The sequence below is a fragment of the Gavialis gangeticus genome, unplaced genomic scaffold (genome assembly GCF_001723915.1).
Source record: "Gavialis gangeticus isolate Ggan-Ray unplaced genomic scaffold, GavGan_comp1, whole genome shotgun sequence".
NCBI lineage: Eukaryota > Metazoa > Chordata > Crocodylia > Gavialidae > Gavialis > Gavialis gangeticus.
In genome coordinates, this window is record NW_017729030.1 from 52,721,646 (window position 1) to 52,727,604 (window position 5,959).

Consider the following 5,959-nt stretch of genomic DNA (forward strand, 5'->3'; position numbering starts at 1 on the left):
TGCACTGTGGATGGGAATGGTGAGGGCAGAGCTGCTGCAGACTGTAGGGTAAGTGGTGGTGGTGCTAGGGGGCACTTGGGAAGCTATGGCCACTCCAAAATTTGCATTAGCCACTGTAGCCACCCCTCTCAGCACCATCACTACCACCACTTGCCTCTGCAGTCTACAGCAGCTCTGCCTGCCCTGCTCCCTCTTGTAGCACAGCCTTCACCTTAGGGATCCATGCCAGGCTGACGTCTGGCAATGCCCCCACCCCTGCCACTGGAGCAGTGAGGAGGGAGGCCTCCTGATAGGGGCTTCTGTGCCCCGGCCAGGCATACCCCAGCTGGACTTCCTTCTCCATCCCCTCTCTCCCCTGGGAAAAAACCCACTCTGCCCCCTTTGCCTTAGGGGGTCATGCTGGGCCAGCATCTAGCCATGACCCCCCCAGCCCCCTGCTCTGGCTAGAGGGCAGAGGGGTGGGGCCAGCTCTCCTTTCTGGAGTAGAAAGTACAGCCCAGCCCAGGGCTGTAGAGCATGCTGGGATACTGGGGGACTCTGATTTAACCTGAACCAGGAAAGGGTCTAGGACAGAAGTTCTATAAACTGGTGTGCCCTCAATCAGTTGTGTCTGATGCTACATTCAACTAGGTTTATCTAAAACCAGTTTTGGCCAGTTTGAAACTGGTTTATGTGCACTGAACTTCTGTTCTGTTACAGGTTTAAATCAGTTTCTGATCACTTAAACCAGTTTATGTGTAACTTCTGTCCCTAGCCAAAAAGTGCAATCAGTCCCTTCCTTTTGTGAAAGAGAACAGTGCTGAAGCACATGCAGGATACCATTGCACCTGTCTCAATTTAAAATTTTTTGTGAAGGTGGAGGAATACTTCAAATGGCTACAAATCCTCCTGCTGACATTCACTCCTTTAGAAATTATATCACAGCTCTACATCTAAGCTACTGTTGACTGTGCCAAAAATCAATACTTGTATACAAATAAAGCAGGCAAATCCTGTACCTAAGTGCAACTTGGAGTGTGCGAGTGTGTAATGAAGGATAAAAGCAGAGAAAATGTCTATGTCCATCTGGCTGTTTGTGTATCATTTGAAATGACAGCAAAACCAGGTCTGTTTGAGAGACCATTCAAGGTAAATGGAAGGTGTGAGTACGAGGGTGAGCATGAATATCAGATGGGGGGCTTCTATAGCTCATAAAATCATGATGGTCTTTCCCCCTTAAACTGTATTTTAAGCTACAAGTATCTTAAGTACACAACTACTGTTTTCCTGTAGGCATAGCCTTTCTATTATTTTGTCAGAGTTAGCAGTGCTTAGAAGAGTGGGTTTTTTTTCCTGAGCAACTGAATAAGCGTTCTGCCAGAAGCTTGTGGGGACAGGGTAGTAGGCAATGAGTGCCTGGGAGGCAACAGGGAAGATTCAGCTTCTGCAGAAATTCTCGCTTCTATTAGACAACGTAATCAATGAGAAGTTTTGCGGAGAAAGGGCCTGTGGTGCATTTTAGAGCACAGAAAAAGGACATTTTTCTGCCTTATGTCCCTTGCTACAGTTCACATTTTCAGCTGGCTCAGTGTCAATATCCACTTATGCTTCTATTAGTTTTTTATGGGGAGAAATTATAAATAGATGCCACTTGTGGGTCCTTCCCTGTCTCTTAACACATGCAATGTAGCAAGCAATGTATTAGCAGTCTCCTCTCCTGCAACTGGGAAATGCAAGGCAAATTTAACTTGGGTAGTTGATAAATAAAGATATATTCAATTTGCAAACAGGTCTAAGTATTTTGGTGTTCTCGGGGCTTCTTGTGACAGTAAATTTGAGATGAATGAATGGTTAGTGTGGGCTCAGTCAAAAGAAAATGCTGGTTTTGATTTTAATGTCAGATATATTGTGAGTTATATCAACCTGTCAACTTGCAAAATAAAATACATTATTTTGCTGTGGGTTGTGTCATCGTACCTTGGATAATGGGTACTAATGATGTGATGCTGGAGGTTTTTATAGTTCACCTGATTAGTCTTGTCCTTGCACTCATTGATTTAAGTAAAACACCTGAAAGGAGTTTGAAATAAATAATGTTTTCTTGTATGTGAACCCAAATAAAATAGAAAGGCTTCTAACTCTGGGTTGTGTTCAGGAAATAGTTTGCTGTGTTTTGTCAGTTTTTTTGCAGTGCAGTCAGAGACCGATATTTTTTTAAAGATCCAGATGCAGTATTTAACAACATGAGACTGGGAGTTAGCTGTCTGTCTGGTTTGGAAACATCTGATGTAGCTGTTTCAGTTGCATCGTGCTGCATACAATTTTCTGATGTTCTTTCCAGGTGGTGGCTAGCATTCTGTCTACTTCCTTCTCTTACGACTTGAACTGGGTGGGGGGGATATAGATAAATTGCCATTTTAATAGGCAGTTTTGGTCAGACAGCTAAAGAATGACAAGGTTGCTCAACTGGTGGTAAATTAAGGCAAATTGTCGATGAAGATCAGAAAGTGAGCACATTTATGCCATACTGTCTCTGGTGACTGTACTTTTGTACCTGAAGAGCAAGCTATCAACAAAAAAGCATAGAGAGGAGGTCAGGCACCATGCACCTGTCAATTTACTCCATCTTAACTGCAGTTGCATTGTATAAGCAGTGGTATAAACTCCACAATAGCCCTGTGAGGTTATTGTGGCTGAAAGAAATGGAAAGCAGCCATTTTGGATCTTATCCTAATCCCATGATAATCAAAGGGACTTCTGTCATTTATTTCAGCAGAGCAGGGTTGAACCCTTTGCATACAACTGTTACAAAGTTTCACACAGTCAGTAACATGGGAAAAACAGGGTTGCTCTTGCAGTTTTTGAAGTAGGGAGTCTCCAGTTGTTCTTAATAATACTTAATTACAGTAGCACCTGGGGAGTGGAGCATCATTGAGTTTAAGTGCTTTACAAATACTGCAAACAATATTCAAGATTTTGTTAATAATCAGATTGAGCAAATACAGTTTAAAAAAATCTGGGGGTTTTTTTGTACCCTAAATTTCATCACTTCAAGCGACTATGTTTTTGCCTTGAAGCAAGACCGTCTTAGAACTTCAAAAGTTCTTGTAAGGATATAGGCAGTTGGAAAACTTCTACAGTACACAGGCTTCCATAATGAAAATAATCCTTTACAAACTTTACTTTTGATCCTTCCATCTGATAGCTCATTGGGATATGGGTAACTGTTTCCTTGATGAGATGCTTAAGGTGGAACTAAAGCCTTTCACTAAGTTTCATTTAATTTTGCCACAACTGACTCATTTTCAACCTGAAGTGCCCTCTAGTCCTGTTCATTACTATGCTTTACTTTGTGTTACCTTTGCAGGGCTTAAGACTTAAGGGAATATAGTGCTGCACTCATACATGACTGATGGAGTGGTAGGGGGCGGGGGGTGTCCCTGTCGCCAGTGCTGGTGGTAGCTTCTGTGAGTGCTCGCCAGCCTTGTTCCCACCACTACCGCTGGCTTCTGCAGGTGCTCGCCAGCCCCGTCCCTGCTGCTGATGCCGACATCGGCTTCTGCAGCGCCCTCCCAGACTCAGGAGGCACCAGTTGCTCATGGCTGCACTTTCAGTTATGTGCACGATATTTCCAAATAAAAGGGATGGGTTTTTCAAAAGTAGATTCAGGATGTAGGCACTTCTACAAAGTTTTGCTGAAGAGGCTGCAGTATGTCCTATGGGTTTATTTCAGAGTATAAATCACTTCATTTTCCCTTGCAGAAATGCCCATCTTGGTGCCCATTACACAAATCTACCATCCAGAACCTTATACTATGAGTAAGATTCTAAGCTGTTTGCTGTCCTGCCTGCACCATATATAGTAAACTGAAAGTCTAGGAATACCTTTTGTTTCTCTTCTTGCCAGCTCATGTAACAAATGCAGCTGGACAATTACTGTGTCCTTTGCCAGCAAGCACAGATGCTGGAGCCTGTCTTTATCTTTTTTTTTTTTTTTTAAATGCTAGTTCCTCAAACTTCCGTCTCTCACAACAATGATGGGCCTCATTGTAAATTCATAGAGAGAGGTAGCCGTCTGTTTTGCGGTACAGACTTGAAATTGTGCTATAATACAGAACCAGACACAGCTTCCTGTAAGATAAGTAAATAAAACGTCCTTCTTCCTTTTCTTTCCAGGCACCATAAAAAAAAATCAATGCAACTGTCTGTAAAACTATTATGAGATCCATTCAAGACAACAGCTTTGTTTGAATTGGCTAGAGAGCATCTTCATTAGCCCTGCTGTTTGTTGCTCTGAGATCTGACTTTCGTCTTTTTGCAACTGACATGAAGTCCTATTAAGCATTGACACAAGCTAAATGATAGTCCAGACTCTAGTTATGATTCGTTAGTATTCCAGGTGTTTATCTCTGACGGATATTTATTTCACAGCCCATAAAGCCTTGACCAATGAAACTGCCCAATAACACCCCACTAAAGGTCATGCAGCTGACGTAATGAATTGAATTTTCTGATGTGTGTGGCATCTCAGCCACAAACCATTGCTTCCTCTTAGTTTATTTCAGAGTCCTGTGTATTTTTGGTTTGACCTGTTTAAAGAAAAATCCTTTTGGGAGAATTCTGCTTAATAACTAATTATTTGTTTGCTAATAATCTTTTAATATTCTTTCATCAGTGAACTCCCTTCTGGTTTTCAAAGCCTCACCCATGAGATTCTGCTAGAAAACCTGCCATCTCTTAATTAGCATTTGTCTTTGCATCTACTGCAAAACATCTTGAAAACTGACCTCTCCTTGAGTGTCCTTGTGTTTTTAGTTTGAATCTGTGGGTGTGAGATGCCAGTTGCTGTGGCATTTATTTGTTTCTCAGGGAACTAATCTCCTACCCTTTGTAAAAGTTACTAACACTGGCAGTTTGCCAAAGATACTGAAGAATGTTGTAAATCAATGAAGTATTCATTTAACATCTCTTTATTGAAGCCACACTATGGGCTATTTTTCCGCTGACCCTCTTATTGGCCTAAAATGTTGAATATTCCTGTCAAATCTTGTATTTTAATCACAAAACAAATTTAGAACGAAACATTTAAATGGAATCCTTTGGTTTTTTGGTTTTGTTATTTTCCTGGTACCACCTCACTAACGTGTTGGCACCCTCTCTAATGTTTTCCCTCATTTACATCTTTATATCTCCTAAGGATTTGCTAAACTACATGCCCTGAATTCAAGTAGTTGGATAATATGCATGGTCACCACTTCTAGGCAAAGCCTCTCTCCAGTTAAGTAAGGTACATATTGCAAAGAAAAGCTCCATGTCTTGAATTACCATACATGGTGGGTATGGATATACATACAGAACTATGTCAGGCTAGTCAATACTTACTGCTTCTAGCTGACCAGAGAACACATAACAATGTTAAATCAAGGACGCTGGGTCCACACCCTCAACCTGGAGCCCTGCTAAGACCTTCAGTTTACTATATTGCAACATATACAAAGGGTTGGGAATGGGGAGGCCTTGTGTCTGAGGCTTAAGAGTTAAATAAAGGAATTCTATCAAAAAGTAATCAGTGATGGACAGGCAAGGAGAGAGGAAGGAGATCAGTAGTGATCTGGTTATTTCAGGGGCTTCAGAAAGGGCCTAGGAAGAGAGACTAGTTTCATTTTAATCTGATTCTGTTTTATGTTCTGTCTGCGTGAAAATGACTTAAACTTCCTGACAATACATAGTGTGAGAGAGCTTCTCTCCATACAACATTGTGTTGCTTTTTGTTTTGTTTTATTTCTTTAAAGAAATTGTATTCTATTTTAGTCTAGCCTGTATTGGTTCTTATACCACCCTCTTTGCTGTTGTAACCTGGTGCTTTCTAGTAGTGTGTTAAGTGATGTGAATAATGTCTGTCACATGTGGTTTGCTGTTTCTCTGATAATCTTCCCAGAGGGAGAACTGTGTGTGCAGTAGTGATTTTTTTTTTTTTTCT